This window comes from Canis aureus, chromosome 8 (genome assembly GCF_053574225.1).
Source record: "Canis aureus isolate CA01 chromosome 8, VMU_Caureus_v.1.0, whole genome shotgun sequence".
In the NCBI taxonomy this organism is placed as follows: domain Eukaryota; kingdom Metazoa; phylum Chordata; class Mammalia; order Carnivora; family Canidae; genus Canis; species Canis aureus.
Window position 1 is genome coordinate 27,929,335 of NC_135618.1, and position 17,139 is coordinate 27,946,473.

Here is a 17,139-nt window from a genome sequence, read left to right on the forward strand (position 1 = left end):
AAATCAGTAACAAAACTTATAAATCATATGTGTTTGGAAATTAATCCATGAGTTAAAGAGAAATCATAGCAATAATTAGAAAATACTGATAACTGAATAATAATAAAGATTGTATAAGTAAACACTTGTAGGAGGCACCCAGAGCACTAGTTGAAAGAGACAAGAAAATGCTTGGTTGCATTATCTTCATAGGAATGCAAGTGAAAATAATGAGGTACCATATAGCACACTCGAGAAGTTGGCAAAATTTTAAAATCTGAAGTATTAGCAAGGATGTGTAACAATAGATCTCTCATTTGCTGCTGGTGGGAGTATAATTAGTTCACTGCTTTGGAATAGATGTTGATATTACTCAGTAAACTTGAAGATACACACATCCTACAACCCACAGTTCTCTCTTAGATATATAACTGATGTACTCTTATATCATGTGCATCAGAGTATATATACAAGAATGTTTATGGGAGGGGGCACCTGGGTGGCTCTGTCAGTTAAGTGTCTCACTTTTTTTTTTTTAAAGCTTTTATTTATTTATTTGAGAGAGAGACAGAGATAGCGAGAGAGAGCACAAATGGGGAGGAGAGGGAGCAGGGAGCTCAACGCGGGGCTCAATCCTCAATCCCAGGACCCTGGGATCATGACCTGAGCTGAAGGCAGATGCTTAACCAACTGAGCTACCCAGATGCCTCAACTGTCTGACTCTTAAACTCATTTCAGGTCTTTTTTTTTTTTTTTTTTTTAAGATTTATTTATTTATTCACGAGAGACACAGAGAGAGAGGCAGAGACACAGGCAGAGGGAGAAGCAGGCTCCATGCAGGAAGCCCAATGCAGGACTTGATCCCGGGACTCCAGGATCACGACCTGAGTCAAAGGTAGACGCTCAACTGCTGAGCCACCCAGGCGCCCCAATAACAATCTTAATTTCATTGGAAAAGTGAATGGTTCCAGGTGGGGAGGGAGGGAAATGTACTTTAACTGTCTCTCTTGAATTCTAAAACACATTCATGTATTGCTTGTTCGGTAGTAGCAGTATGATTATGGAAATAACCCCACCGGTGTTCTGTGACCCACTGCGGAATTAGGGTAAATAGCAAATCTTTTGTATGTACCTTAGGTCAGGATAGGAGTGAGAGCTGACCACTCTCTGGCCAAGGGCTGAATCTTGCTGAGGTAAAACTTGGGTGCCAGGGTTGCCCCTTCAGTAGGGCTATGGGTGGGGCAGTCACCATGATTGACATGTCTGGTTTAGCATCACAGAGAAACTGTATAGTACCCCCAAGGCATTCCTTGTGGCTGCAACGGCACCATTTAAAGATTAGGAGTACAGGCTGTTAGGCTGGTCCTTGATGTTATCTTCCCTGCCCTTTCTGTGTTTTTCCTATCAGGATCCCCTCCTACATGTAATCCTACATGCCTGTTACCTAGTCCTCAGTAACCTGCTGACTGATAAAGCCTTAAGGTATTAACCCTCCAAGGAATTAATACTCCAAGTGTGGTCAAAAATCCTGTCATAAAAACCCCACAAAACTAAAAAAAAATCTAAATGTTATTGTGAGTTTTCTAACATTTATGTCTTTTCCATTGTACTACTTGACTAATTACTAAGGCTGATCTCACCTCTCACTTTACAATGTAATTTACATAACAAACATTTTTATCATTGTTTTAATTTTTATTTATACCTCACCTCATTTCACAAAATATTGAAGTGACTTATGATATGCTCATACCATAAAAAGGTGAGTTTTGTTTTTAAAAATGTTATATTTATCTACCTGAGAGAGAGAGAAGAGAGAGCAAGAGAGAGAGAAAGCATGAGCAGGGGTGGGTGGCAGATGGAGGGAGAGGCAGACTCTGCTGAGCAGGGAGCCTGATGTGGGGCTCCATCCCAGGACCCTGGGATTATGGCCTGAGCCAAAGGCAGACGCCCAACCAGCTGAGCCACCCAGGTGCCCCAAATGGTGAGTTTCAAGTAAGGAATTAAAAATCAGGCCCAGAGAAATAGAAACTAGAAGAGAAAGTCACGTCTAGGCATAAAAGTAGAACACAAGTGAACCACTAGAATTGAGTTTCAGGCTTGGTCTAGGATTCCTGGCAAAAGAAAAAAGGGAGGCATGATAGCTTGTTAGTTATTTGCTTTCCCTTCCTCTGTCATTCTTCCAAAGCCCACTTTTTCCTTAAAGGAAGTATGTAGCTTTTCCTAACACACCACCCAAGAAGAAACTTCTCACATGAGGGTTGTAAGGTTTCATGATCACCTCTGAGTTCCTACCTCTGCATAATAATAAAGGGTGAAAAGATAAGAAAAAAAATACATTTTAACTCAACTAAAATTGTGCACATGGTTAACTTGTGCATTGGGCAATGCAGCAAACAGTAGACGTCGCTGAGCTGACTTGAGAGAGCTGTGTATTTGTTTACCCATTTACATCTCAGTAGCAAATAACCAGGGATTTAAGAATCCTCATTTGCGTGCTTCGGAAACATCCTGCAATCACCCATTACAGTTGCATCATTTTGGGGGCGGGGGTTCACATGAAAATAGGTGAAGTGATGTTCACCTGAAAATCCTGCTTGCTGAACTTTGTGATTTATGTGTCATTTTATAGCATATTTAAGTTGTCCTCTGCATAATTAAACGCCTTCATTTAATGGGCCACTGGGGAAACAATCCCAGTTTCTTTCTTTCTTTTTTTTTTTTACAATCCCAGTTTCTAAGGGAAAGTTTCGCTCAGCGTGTGTATCATGGATCTGGGTGAAGACAGAGCGGTGTTGACCCAAACGGTCATGGGCACCAAGCTGGTGCACTCAAACCGTGGAGGACACAGGCCAGGGCTCGCTCCGCCCTGGGCCTGGACCATGTCACATGTTGTCTGAGACAAATTCAAATCCAGCCAAAGGCATCTCTGCCTGCCCGGGGGATCCTTCTACGGCACTCCCTGTTGGGAGCTTCTGCCTCCAGCCGGCCGCCCAGGCCCTGTCCTCCCCGCAGTCCGCTGCAGGTCTGCTTGCTGACTGACCTGTTTGGATCCACTTCTCCAGCTTCGCCCCTGGTGCTCTTTCCTGCAGATGATCCGCTGTTCGGCCTCCAGCCCTGGGCCCCGGGCCCCGAGGCTCTGCGGGGAAGGTGCTCCCTCCCTGGGCTCCGGGCCCGCCGGGTTCCCCACGGTGTGCGGGCGAGTGGGGTGCGATCCGGGGTCGTGTCCTCTGTGTGCCGACTGAGCTAAAGAATGAGGAAACCTAAATGCCACCCAGACTCGTTGAGCACAGCCACGAAGCGCACACGTATATTCATTCATTCACCGTTCATTCGTTCATCGTCCACTGTGTGCTGGGCACTGAGAACACGGAGGTAAGGATGACCACCGCTGTCTGTCTTCACAGACTTGAATGAATGGCAAGGTTGGGGATCATGACAAGGCAGGCTTTTTGCGTGTTGTGGTTTATTTACTATTTAGTTACCTGGTGGACATAGTTGATTTAGTCGAGAGTGATCTGACAAAGATGCTGTGTCCTTAATAGCAGCTAGCTCCCTGCCTGCTCTCTCTCTCTCAAATTAAAAAAAAAAAAAAAATCTTTAAAAAAGAAAAGCAAGTAATATCGTTGCTAGTTTATAGCTAAACCTTTCATAAATTTTCTGTTAATTCATAAAAATTTATAATCTCACTAGCACAAAAATTGATCTAGCACAGTGGTCTTCAGACTGGGCTGATTTTGCCTCACCCTGCTCCCCCCGCCACGCCCCAGAGACCTTTGGCGACGTGTGGAGACCCCTTCGGATGTCACTATTAGGATGGTGTTACCTGGTGGTTAGAAGCCAGGAATGCTGCTAAACATCCTACAATGCATATCAGACAGTCACCCATAACAGAGAATTATCTAGTCCAAACTGTCAACAGTCCTGAAATTGAGAATCCCTGGCTAGGGTATGTGTCAATTGGAATGTCTTTGAGAGAGTAACTACTAGGAAAGCTTCATTTAGCCTGGTATTTGTTATCATTACGAACGGCTGACATTTATTAAGCCCTTACTACATGCCAGGTATTATGGTAAACGCTTTCAATGGATGATCTCATTTAATCATCAAAAACTCTTAATTATTAATTATTAATAGCTCTATTTTACAAATGGAGAGACAGGTTTAGTGGGGCTAAGAAACTAAGAAACTTGCCCAAGATCGCATTGCTAACAAGGGCCAGAGCACGGAGCTGTGAACCCATGAAGTCTGGCTCTTCACTCTTCACTACCACAAATAGTTAGCGTCCCTAACTTAGAGGTCAAGCCGTCCCTTCAGCTGTTTCCTAGCTCATTAGAAATTGCTTTAGTGACAGACTGAGCTGGCTCAGCCCTCTGTTGTTTATAGGCTCCTACTGGAAGCCAGAGGAAAAAGAGAAGTTGACATGACAGCGTATAATTCAACCAATTTGGAAAAGAGAATTTAACATTACCTTTAAACATCAACATTTAGTTTATGATTGATGGTCCTCCCACATGGGCGTGCAGCTGGCACATGAATCTGATCCAATTAAAGAGCATCAACCAAGACTGTGAGTAATATCAAATTCAACTATGATTGTGTTGATACAGAATAAACCACAATGCTATAAATAGCAGAATGGAGCTAACAGGCTTTGATGCCGTCAGCTCTCATCATCTTACACTTTGGCTTTACTTTTCATTATTTTTACACTTCTGCTTTACCAAAAGCCTCTGGGCAGTGTTTAGTAAAATTTTAGGATCAGATCACACTGTTTTTGTCAGTCGGTGTTTTCTGAAGGCAAAGCAGCGTCTCCCATACCTTTACTTGCATTACAGGGCGGGATGACTCCTACACTGTAATCTGATCTAGTTCCTCGACCCTAGAATCTAACTGATAGAATGTAATCGAACACTGTGTCTGCCCACGTGATAGGGCAGGGTTCTTCTGTCTTCTCACCTGAGTACAACTGGCTTGTGCCACCCAGAAGAATGAAAAGGTAACTCGGAATATGTGGGGTCCTTATAGCCCAAGCGGATATCCTTATGAAGAAGAGGGAGGATGGGCCCCACAAATTGCAGGTCAGTGTGAGTGAGTGCGGTCTTGGTCCCAGTAGGTTTCTGAAATGACTTGCTCTGAGAAGTGTGTATGTGGGGACCCATGGATCTGGCTGTTTCACCTTGAGGTCCTGAAGCTGTGTATGGGCATGGGTGTCTTTAACGCATCCTAGGTGTTTTTAGAAAGAGTCACTTCCCTAGAATTGGTCTCTGGTGAGCTGACCGTGAAAACATCCTTGTACTCAGGGCCAGTAGGGGATTATATGTCAAGAACATTGGATTTTCTTTTATTATTATTATTATTATTATTATTATTATTATTAATTATCTCTGTAGTATGAACTGTTATGTAAGAGGGAGGTTGGCAGGTGAAGAGTTTTTGTGGGGAGGGGCCTTTTTCCTTGCTTGTTATCAAGACTGGTGTATTATCTTTGTCCCATATAATTCAATAGGTCTCTATTAGACCTAATTGCATTAGACCTAATTGACCCAATTGCACTGATCACCTTTGAATTTCTGGGGTGTGGCTGCCTGGTGTTTTTTTGTTCGTTTTGATTTTTCTTTTGTCCTTTAAAAATTATAGAGAGGACCTGAGTGGCTCAGTGGTCAAGCGTCTGCCTTTGGCTCCGGGTGTGATCCTGCTTCTGCCTCTGCCTATGTCTCTGCCTCTCTCTGTCTCTCATGAATAAGTAAATAAAATCTTTAAAAAAAAAAAGTTACAGAGAGGTTAAATATGTTAGACTGAACAATAACATAGTGATACCAGTGGCCACCATTTATAGACTGTAGTGTACCAGGCTTGGTACCGACTGCCTTACATGTGCCTTTTCACTTCACCTGCAGGACAGGCGAAGTATGTATGTATGTATGTATTCATTTATTTATCTATTTACTTATATATTTACTTACCTATTTATTTTTATTTATTTTTATTTATTTATTCATGAAAGACACACACACACACACAGAGGCAGAGAGAGACACAAGCAGAGGGAGAAGTAGGCTCCATGCAGGAGTCTGATGTGGGACTTGAGCCCAGGACTCCAGGATCACGCCCTGGGCCAAAGGCAGGCACCAAACCCCTGAGCCGCCCAGGGATCCCCTTTATTCTCCTTTTTTATAAAATATTTTATTTATTTATTTGAGAGAGAGAGAACACAAATGGGAGGGGGAGGGAGAGGGAGAAGCAGGCTCCCCACTGAGTAGGGAGCCCAATACCGAGCTTGATTCCAGGAACCAGGGATCATGACCTGAGCCAAACGCAGGCACTTAATCAACTGAGCCACCCAGGTGCCCCTGTTTATTCTTCTTTTACAGAAGAGAAAAGTGAAGTTGTATTAAGTAATACCAGGTTGGATGAAGTCACATAGCTGGTTAGAAAGCAACTAGACTGTGATCTGAACGCAGGCCGACTGCAGGGTTCATGTTGATTAACCAACCCCTCTCCTACACTGGACTCCCTTCTTAGGCTTGGGGCTTAGCTGAAGGAATGTGGAACATGGAGACAATGGAATAAGAAGTGAAAGAATAGAATCACAGTAAAGAAGTGGAACTTTCTTCTAGAAGACTGACTGGATATCAATTTGTTTCTAATTTTTCTCAGCCAGGTTCTGCTTCTATATTTCACAACAATTCTAAAAGTGGCAAATTGCTCCAGGAACATGGATGTCACTTTCCAGATAGATAATACAGTATTTGTGGATCTCATTATTTTTAAAGATTTTATTTATTTATTCATGAGGGACACACAGAGAGAGGCAGAGACAGAAGCAGGCTCCTTGAGGGGAGCCCAGTGCAGGACTCAATCCCAGGACTCCAGGATCACTCCCTGAGCCGAAGGCAGATGCTCAACCACTGAGCCACCCAGACATCTCATGAACTTCATTTTTAAAAGCAGACACTTAAAACATTTTCCTAGTGTTACAGTTCTCAGATTTACTTCAGATAGAATTTCCTACCCTGTCCTTTTCCCACTAAGAGGCAAATAGAAACTTAATGAAGACTCTTAATTAAGAGGCTTAATTACTCCTAGTGAAGTGGTCATTTGATCAGAGATATATTGAGTTGTATGTAATATATCGAGTTATGATTTCCATGCAAAATTCTGTATGCCTTTAGAAGGACATTTCATGATACTTAGGCTTTGTGGTCTTTACATAGACCATAAAATGTTAGGAAGAAATAGGAAATGTAGATTCTTGAATGTTCTCCTCATACTTCTTGACTCTTACCCGCTTTTGACTCAGCTGTTAAACCTGCAGAGTTTTTACCTGATTTGTCTACAAAGGAGGTTGTAGAGTTGGTAGGTCAATAAGTTGGTGATTTACTTTAATTTATAATACCAGCTAATGTTTGTTGAACACTCAAGTATCTCGGCCTGTGTGAAGGCTAGGTGGCTTACATCGCATTACGTCATTCATCCTCACAACGTAGTATGTAGGTTCCATCCCCACTTTACAGATGATAAAAGGGATGCATAGAAAGATTTGGAAGCTAGCTCAAATCACACAATGACAGTTTAGACTCTATCATGGGTCAGTCTCCAAAGTAAGTATGTTCAAATTTGTCTCAGTAGTGTCTGGGCTTCAGACTAATGAGGGTGAAATGTATGACAGCATTTTTTCCTTTAGTCTCTTCTAAAAATCTGAATGCTTTTTTAACCCTGACACAGACTTACAGCTTAAAACAAAACAAAACAAAACAAAACAAAAAAACCAAAACACCATCAGCCTTCTTTACTGCAAATGGAAGATTGGGGAATCAAGAGGCAGAGGTGTGATGCAACAGTTCAAATGCTCAGTCTGGTGTTAGAAAGTCTCCATTAGTTCTTTTTTTTTTTTTTTTTTTCTTTTAAATTGTTGTGTGTGTTTGTGTGTGATTAATTGAAGGTCCCTTACTGGTCATTTTTCCATGAGTGCCAAGACCAGGGGGAATAGGGGAGGGTAACCAGGTGGCACAAGGAAGGGTCATCTCCACAACATTCCATTGATACACAGAACTAAACAGACAAGCACAGAGTCACTATTGTGGTTAGAAGTTGGCAGCATGGGAAAAGGGAGGAACAGGTGGGGAAACTGGGGTGTCGTTAAAAAATACAGGCCCCCCCAAACTGGGGTGCCTGGGGGGAACTTGGTCTGCTTCAGCCCAAGAGGAATCAGAAGATCAAAAGCGGTTTGGGAAAGCCAGAACCGTCAGGGATACAGGGAGGAGGAATGTCCAGGGGGTGAGAGGGCTGTTTGGCAACTGAGGTGAAGGGATTGCCCTCCCCCAGTTGGGATCCCCCCAGCCCCTCTGGTCTGGCTGGAAGGGGGCAGCCTGCAACCCCCATGGGCAGGTCTGGAGCTGCCAGATGCTCCAGGCAGGGGGCTGGAGGGGGCTCATAAAGGCTTGCCCTCCAGAGAGATGACGGCACTGCCCCCCAATTTCTTGACCTCCTTGTAGCAGTTTGCTTGTAATTCATGCTTGATCCCGGTCAGCTTCTTCTTGATGGCATCCTTGGAACTGGCATAAATCATTTTGCTCTTAAGGGGTGCAGACTCAGGTGCCCAGAAGGTAAACACCAGGTCCTCCTTCTTGCTCTCATAGGTTGTGTCACAGAGGGCATAGTGGCAGTCCTTGTCTGGTAGCATCTTGACAAAGGTGGCGTGTGGGTCGTGCACAGTCTGGCCCACATCACCTACCAGGATCTCCTTGGCCTCCTCGAGGATGATGTTCTTCTTGTCCTCGCCCAGGCAGAGAAGTACTGACTTCTTGCGCTTCTTCACCTCCTCTGGTGTTGAGGATTTACGCACCTTCATGTCATTGAACATTTTGATGACACAGTCAGAAACCGCCACTCCAGAGGCTATGTTTCCAGAAGCGAAAGGGAGATAGCAAAAAGGGTCAGAAGAGAGGAGAGCTGCTGCAGCTGCTGCTGGGACCCGACTCTCCATTAGTTCCTTAGTTTTATATCCCTGAACTTTCTTTCATGGGCCCTTTGCTCTGGTCACACTGGATCGCTAATCATACCCAGACACACTTCACCTTTTTATGTAACAAATTTATTGAAGATTTAATAGATACGAGGCACCCCTTAAATTTGGGGAAATTTAAAGGAGAATAAACAGTCCACAATCTGGTGGGAATAGTAGTCATCCAGCGAGATGCCTTTATTGTAGATTTTCAAATGATAAGCATCCCCAAAAGAGGTACAGATATATTTCTGTGGGAGCACAGGAGACGGAATAACTAAGTCTAAGTCCTCCGCTTCTAAGTCTTCTAAGTAGCATTGGAGCTGGTTTTTGGCCAACAGGCTTTTGGCAGACAGAGATGGTAGAAAGGGTATCATGGAGGGCACCAACTATACGGGGCATGGCACGTCTAGGGAAGAGACACCTTCATGGCCTGGAAGAGGACAAGTATGAAATCAGACATGGCTAAAGACAAGCTTGCAAAGTGCAGGGGGACAGAGGGCCAAGGGCCTCAAGGTCCTGATAATGAATGGGGATTTAGTTCTATAGGCATAGACATCATTAAAATCCAAGGAGCTGGGCAGCCCGGGGCGGGGGGGTGGGGGTGGCTCAGTGGTTTAGTGCCACCTTCAGCTCAGGGTGTGGTCCTGGGGTCCCGGGATCAAGTCCCACATTGGGCTCCCTGTATGGAGCCTGCTTCTCCCTCTTCCTGTGTCCCTGCCTCTCTCTCTCTCTCTCATGAATGAATGAATGAATGAATGAATGAATGAATAAATAAATAATCTTAAAAAAAATCCAAGGAGCTTCTCAAGATCTACAGATGTGCTGCACCCAACCTCCCTACTTCCCTTCTGCTCTCATTCCCTACCCCTCTCCCTTTCATTCACTCAGCTCCATCAACCTGATTTTCCTTGACTGCTTCCAAAATGCCCAGGGCTCACTGGTTAGCACTTGATGTTTTCTCTACGCAGTAAAATTATTCCCTAAATATTTGCATAGCACACTCCTCTTTTTTTCTTTTAGGTCTTTGCTCAAATAACACTTCATCAGAGAGATTCCTCTGACTACTGTTGACCTTAAAAAGTAAAACAGCCAGGGGTGCCTGGGTGGCTCAGACTCTTGGTGTTGGTTCAGGTGGCGATCTCACAATCACAGGAGAGAGCCCCAGGCGGGGCTCCACACTCGGGGCTGAGTCTCCTTCAGGTTCTCTTTCTCTCTCCTTTCCCCTCTGTCCCTTCCCTCGCTCATGCATACATGTTGAGTCTCTCTAAAATAAATAATCATAAAAAAAGTAAAACAGATGATTATTTTACCATCCAAATGGGTTTATTCATGAATAGCAGAGGAATTGCAGTTCAGGACCTGTATGCTATGGCAAAGCATAGTCATGTCTGGAGATCAAAGTAGAGAAATTTTACAGAGAAAAGAACATTGGAAGGTTGCTGCTTTGAATGACAGTCCATTGAAGGAAAGCAAGAGTTCAGGGTGGTGACAGTTTCTCATTGGCTGAGTTGTGTTTTATTTTGCTCTCTTCTCTTCTCTTCCCCTCCCTCCTCCCCTCCTCTCCTCCCTCCCTCCCTCCCTCCCTCCCTCCCTCCCTCCCTCCCTCCCTCCCTTCCTTCCTTCCTTCCTTCCTTCCTTCCTTCCTTCCTTCCTTCCTTCCTTCCTCTTTCAGAGAGAGTGAGGAATCAAGAGAGCTTGTGCACACAGGGCGGGGAGGAGGGGCAGAGGGAGAAGGAAAGAATCTTAAGCAGACTCTGCCCTGAGTGTGGAGCCCAATGCAGAGCTCCATCTCACCACCCTGAGATCATGTCCTGAGCTGAAATCAAGAGTCAGGATGTTTATCCAACTGAGCCACCCAAGTGCCCCAAGTTGTGGTATTTTCTTATTGGCTGAGCTTGTTGCCACACAAAAAGAAATTCTTCCTCCTGCTGGAGTAGTAAAGTAGACTTCTTTCTGTTGGGAATGTAAGTAAATCTCTTCCCATTGGGGTCTGCAATTGACAATGAGCAGTAGTGTGTGAGCGGTCCCCCTTCTCGCCTCCCAACTCCATTTTAAATGAGGCTTCTTTTATTCCATTTTGCACAACCTATGTAAAATAGCATCCCCTTACCATGTATCCCTGAACCCAGTTTTATTCTTTTTTATAATCCTCATCACCATCTGACATATTTTTAAAAAGATTTTATTTATTTATTCATGAGAGACACACAGAGAGAGGCAGAGACATAGGCAGAGGGAGAAACAGGCTCCTCCATCCCAGAATCCTGGGATCGCGCCCTGAGCCAAAGGCAGATGCTCAACCACTGAGCCACCTAGGCATCCGTGACATATTATTTTTTTACTGTTCTTCTCTCCTCTACTTATCTCCCCCCACCTAAAATGTAACCTCTTTAAAAGGAGGATTTTTTTGGTCTTCTGTTCACTGTTCTATCTCCAGCATCAAGAACAATGCCTAGTACAAAGAAGATGCTCAATATGTATTTATTCAATTAACAGATTAGTTAAAATGTGAGTTTTCAGCCTCTGAAGCTTCTTAGAGTGCTCACCTTTTATCTTTTTTTTAACCTTTTATTTTTTTCAACTTTTTCTTTTATTTTAAGGCGATGTGTCAAAGCATCACCTGGAATAATTATTTAAAAATGCAGATTCCTTGTACTTAACCCCATTTATAACCATGCTAATAATCCCAAATCACATGTTTAAAAAGTAAGGTCTGTGTTATTTCAGACTCTCATGTAGCTAGTCACAGACAATAAAACTCAAACTCAAAAGGAGATTTTAGTGGCTCCAAAATAAAAAATATCATGTGTAGTTTCTTCTGTCATGGGTAATCTAATGATGTCATCAAGTCCTGTTTCTATTCTCTCTGGCCTGCCTTCCATGGGCTGCCTTTATTCTTGGATTCTACTTGGTGGCAAAAAGGTGGCTACCGTTCTAGATGTTAACTTTTCTCCCCACATCATTCATCACTCAGCTTTTTGGAAGTTTCTCTGGACAGAATTTGGAATTCATTTTCTCTCTTTGGCCCTGTTCTTCAAAAGGAAGATATATACAAAACAACCTTCAAAGGCCTAAGGAGCCATAAGGAGGAAGAAGGGGGCCGACAAGTCCAGCTTGATAAATGGTTTATTAAGGGGACTTTTTTTTAAAAAAGATTTTATTTATTTATTCATGAGAGACACAGAGAGAGAGAGAGGCAGAGACACAGGCAGAGGGAGAGAGGCAGAGGGAGAAGCAGGCTCCATGCAGGGAGCCCGGCGTGGGACTCAATCCCGGATTTCTAGGATCACGCCCCAGGCCGAAGGCAGCGCTAAACTGCTGGGCCACCCGAGCTGCCCTATTAAAGGGACTTTGGGACAGAAGCATGTCTTGGGTAGCTAGCTGCAAGATGAGTAGGTCTCTATCACCCCACTCTGAAAGACCTGCTTTTATACCCCTAGAGACTGGGTATTATGTGCTAGGAGATCACTTGGAAGCAAATGCTTGAGAATCATAGTCTTATCTCAAGAGCAGATCAAGGATGTTATGCCCCAAGGGTATGCTTAAGGGTGTGGTTAAACAAAAAGAATGTGGAGGGTGCTATGCTCAAGAAGGCTTCAGGTCACAGAATGATCATCATGGCAGATTTGTCCAAAATTGTGTTAGACTGGTTCACACAGGCCCAAACTATGTTCTTTCTTCATCCCCAACATAGTCATTGTGACCATCATGGGAGGTAGCCACAACCCAGGTCTAGAGCTGAGGGGGAAGTCTGAGGTTAATGCTGCCACAACCATATATTTGGCAGAGACTGAGGGGTAAATGTTTCAAAAGCAAATGAGAGTGCTGTTGGAGGAAGAAGGGGAAGGAAGGCAGCCAACGTAAGACTAGCTTCATGAAGTCTTTCTCTGTCAGATAATTGACCTTCACTGTTCCCAAGACTGGTTTTGATAAAACACAATGGTGTGGGGGGACACCTGGGTAGCTCAGCGGTTGGGCGCCTGCCTTTGGCTCAGGCCATGATCCCGTGATCCAGGATGGAGTCCCGCATCAGGCTCCCTGCGAGGTGCCTGCTTCTCCCTCTGCCTGTGTCTCTGCCCCTCTCTCTCTCAGTCTGTGTCTCCCATGAATAAGTAAATCAATCTTTAAAAAAAACCACACACACAGAATGGTGTGGGTTGGTTTCTAGTCTCTGTTTGGCAATATTCACCCCCCCTTCCTTTCTGTATTTCAAATATTTTAGATACTCACCATCCTCCACAAAACCCCAACCTAGTCAAAATCCTCTCCCCAGCTTCTAATTCATAAAGAAAATAGAGGTCATAAGAGGCAAGTATACTATTTCCATCCCTTGCCCATCCAATTCATAAATGTAAGTACATTTGCTCTCATTCATACTGCCTTCCTTATAATCTTAGAGTTGGGGTTGGCAACCTACAGTCTGGGGGCCTGCCATATGATTTGTAAATAAAATTGTATTGGAAGACAGCTATGCTCATTTCTTTATGAATTGTCTATGGCTCCCTTTGCAATCCAAAGGCAGAGTTGAGTACTTGTAAGAGACCTAAAGGACTAAAAAGCCTAAAATACTTGTTACCTGGCCCTTTAAAAAGTTAGCTGTTCCCTGTCCTGGAAGAGGGGGTGATCCTCACACAATCAGGGCTAATCTTGCTCATTCTTAATCTTGTCCTTTCCATTTCTTCAGATGAGTTAGACTTTCCCTCTGGCCTTGGTCTTTCCAACTTCACTGTCCTGTTTCCCTCGATCTGTCAGTGTGCTCAAAGATACCAGCCTTAAAACAATAAAACAGAACAAAACATTCCCTTTGTCCTTCAATGCTCTCACATCCCTGCCTTATCTCTCATCTTCCTTCTGACCTAAGCTTCTTAAAAGTGTTGCTTTAATGATCAGTCTCATACTCTGAATCTTTTAGTCACTTTTCAAACCACTTCAGTCTTAAACTTTTGTTCTCACCAGTTGTTAGTTAATTAATCAATTTAATTAATTACACATTTAGTGAATTAATTAAAATATTGGTTGGGGTACCACCATGTGCCAGGTTTTCTACTAGACTCTGAGACTCTGAGGACACAGTGGTGAACCCAACTGGCAGAAATTCTTGCCACATGAGACTTATAATCTAGAGTGGGGGTCATAGACATGGAACAAAATAAGTAAAATATCAGTATGTTAGGGGATCCCTGGGTGGCTCAGTGGTTTGGTGCCTGCCTTCAGCCCAGGGTGTGATCCTGGAGTACCAGGATGCAGTCCTGCATTGGGCTCCCTGCATGGAGCCTCCTTCTCCTGCTGCCTGTGTCTCTGCTCTCTGTGTGTGTCTCTCATGAATAAATGAATAAAATCTTAAAAAAAAAAATCCAGTATGTTAGAAAGTAGTAAGTGCTGTGGAGACAAATCAATCAAGGAAGGAGACAGGGAGTGCTGGTGGAAGATGAGAGGTTCAGATTTTAAAAGTGGTTATGAAAGGATTCACTGAGAAAATGATATTTGAGCAAAGACCGAAGGGAGATGAGAGTAAGTCCCTTGCAGAGGGAACAACAAAGGCAAGAGCCCTGAAGTGGGAATGTGTATGGGATGTTCAAGAAATGGCAAGGACCAGTGTGGCTGGAGTGAATAGGAATAAGGGGCAAAATGATAGAAGGTGCAGTTGGAGGAGTAATAAGGGGCTGTGTCCCTTAGAGACTTTCTCATTTTGTTTTAAGGGTTTGGCTTTTACTCTAAATGGTTTGGGACTACATTAGAGATTTTGAGCCAAGAAGTGATAGGATCTGACTTAGTATTTTACTATTTTTATTGAGGGTGCCTGGCTGGCTCAGTTAGTATCTTACTATTTTTATTTATTTATTTATTTGTTTGTTTGTTTATTATTCATTAATTCATTAATTCATTAATTGAGAGAGTGTGGTGGGGAAGGGGTGAGGCAAAAGGAGAGGGAGAGAGAATTTTAAGCAGGCTCCATGCAGAGCATGGAGCCCCACACGGGCTTGATCTCAAGACCCTGAAATCATGACCTGAACTGAAATCAAGAGTTGGATGCTTAACTGACTGAACCACCCAAGAGCCCCTGACTTAGCATTTTGAAAGGATCGTTTGGCTGCTCTGTTGAGACTAGGCCATAGTTGACAAGGGCAGAATGAGGGAAGCTAGTTAGGAGATCATTGCAGTTATTCTTAGATGACGATGGCTTGGATGTGGTTTGATAGTGAAGAACTATTCCAGTTCTGAATATATTTTGAAAGTAGAGGTGCTACAGATTAGATGTGGTATATGAAATAAAGAGGGGAACCAAGGATAAATCCTAAGTTTTTGACCTGAGCCACTGAGAAAGGTAGAATTGCCTGAGATGAGAAAGTTTGTATTTGGAGCAAAATTTAGGGGAAAGATGAAGAGTTTGTTTGGGGGCACACCGTTTGAGGTTCCTTTTAAATATTCAAGTGAAAACGTCTAGTGCGCAGTTGGATATATATATACGAGTCAGGAGACCAGTGGAGAGGTCAGGGTTGGAGATAAAAATGTGAAGTCAGCATCCAGATCAGAGTTAAAGCCACACGACGAGATGAAATCATAGCAGGAAAGGCTAAGATAGAGACAAGAAGCATAATAGACTTGGGATCCTTTGGTTTCAAGAGCTTGAGAAAATGAGGAGGAAGAGAGTCTAAAGAAGCAGCAGTGGGTGCGACAGCGGGGACACCAGGAATATGGTGCCATGGGATCCAAGTGAGGAAGGTGATTCAAGGAGAAGGAAGCAAACAATGGGGTTCAGTGTTGCTAATAAGTTAAGGAGGATGCTAGAATTGACTGTTGAATTTAACATTCTGTGGGTCACTGTTGACCTTGAAAAGAGTAGTTTTAGTGGAATGGTGGGTACAGAAGCCTGACTGGAGTGTGCTCAGGAGAGAATGAGAGAATTGGAGACAGAGAGGACAGAAATATTTTGAGGAGTTTTGCCATGAGAGGCAGCAGTGAAATAACCTCTAATAGGCAAATACAAAGACATGTCACTTCTAATTTTGTGTATCTGTTGTTTTTGACACTATGTACTCACACCTCCTCTGGCTATGAGAGAAATAACCTCCCCAGGAGAAGTGCTCAACCAATGACTGGTAGGTGGTAGATAAATATCAGAGCTCCTTTGCCCTTGGGTGAATTGGGAGGCAGGTAGCTTTACACCATGACCCAGTACACCCTGGGGAATCAGCTCCAGTTGCCTGCAGTGGCAGCTGGGCCTGAAGGCACACCTTCCACTGATTGCCTTCCTTTCCTGCCCCATTTCCTCACTCCTCATTTGGTATTCTCTGCACCTCCCAAATAGATGACTTGCATTTGGAATCTTGTTTCAGAATCTGCTTCTTAGGAGACCTAAGACACTGCATAGTCAGAAATAATCTAAAACTTAATAAAGCTTCAATGGACCCGTGTTACCCAATGAATACTGACTTTCTGTTTATAGTTCACATATTTGCAGTTAAAAGCCCTCTCTTACTAAATAGTTTTGGGCAATTATAAAATGGAAAGATCGAGGAAGCTTCCTTTCCCAAATAATCCATAGGCTTTTCTTTTTCTACGTATGAAAATAAGAAATATATGTTTGGTCTTCTTCCCATTTCTTTTTTATTTTAAATATTTTATTGATTGATTGATTGATTGAGATAGAGAGAGCGCATGTGAGTTGGAGGAGGGACAGAGGGAAATGGATAGAATCTCAAGCAGACTCCGAGCAGAGCGCAGAAGCTGTACCAGGGCTCGATCTCACAACCCTGAGATCATGACCTGAGGTGAAATCAAGATCAAGACTTAACCAATGAGGCACCAGGGTCTTCTGGTCTTCTTCCCATTTCTTTTTCTTTTCTTTTCTTTTTTTTTTTAAGATTTTATTTATTTATTCACGAGAGACACAGAGAGAGAGAGGCAAAGACATAGGCAGAGAAAGAAGCAGGCTCCCTGCGGGGACTCTATCCCAGGACCCCGGGATCACGAACTCAGCCGAAGGCAGATGGTCAATCCAGGTGCCCCCCTTCTTTCCATTTCTGATACAGAGTTTCTAAGACCTTGGAATTTCCTGAATGATGGGGATGACAGGAGCATCTTTGGTTATTCCTAACAAGTCATACCTGGGTTTATACTCTGAGGTGATTCCTGGTGAGCTCCTAGAT

At 43.5% G+C, this 17,139-nt stretch overlaps 1 pseudogene; it reads right to left on the reverse strand.

Annotated features, from left to right (window-relative positions):
• Positions 1-7,969: 7,969 nt before the first annotated feature.
• LOC144318052 (cofilin-1 pseudogene) lies at positions 7,970-8,956 on the reverse strand (annotated as a pseudogene).
• Positions 8,957-17,139: the final 8,183 nt, after the last annotated feature.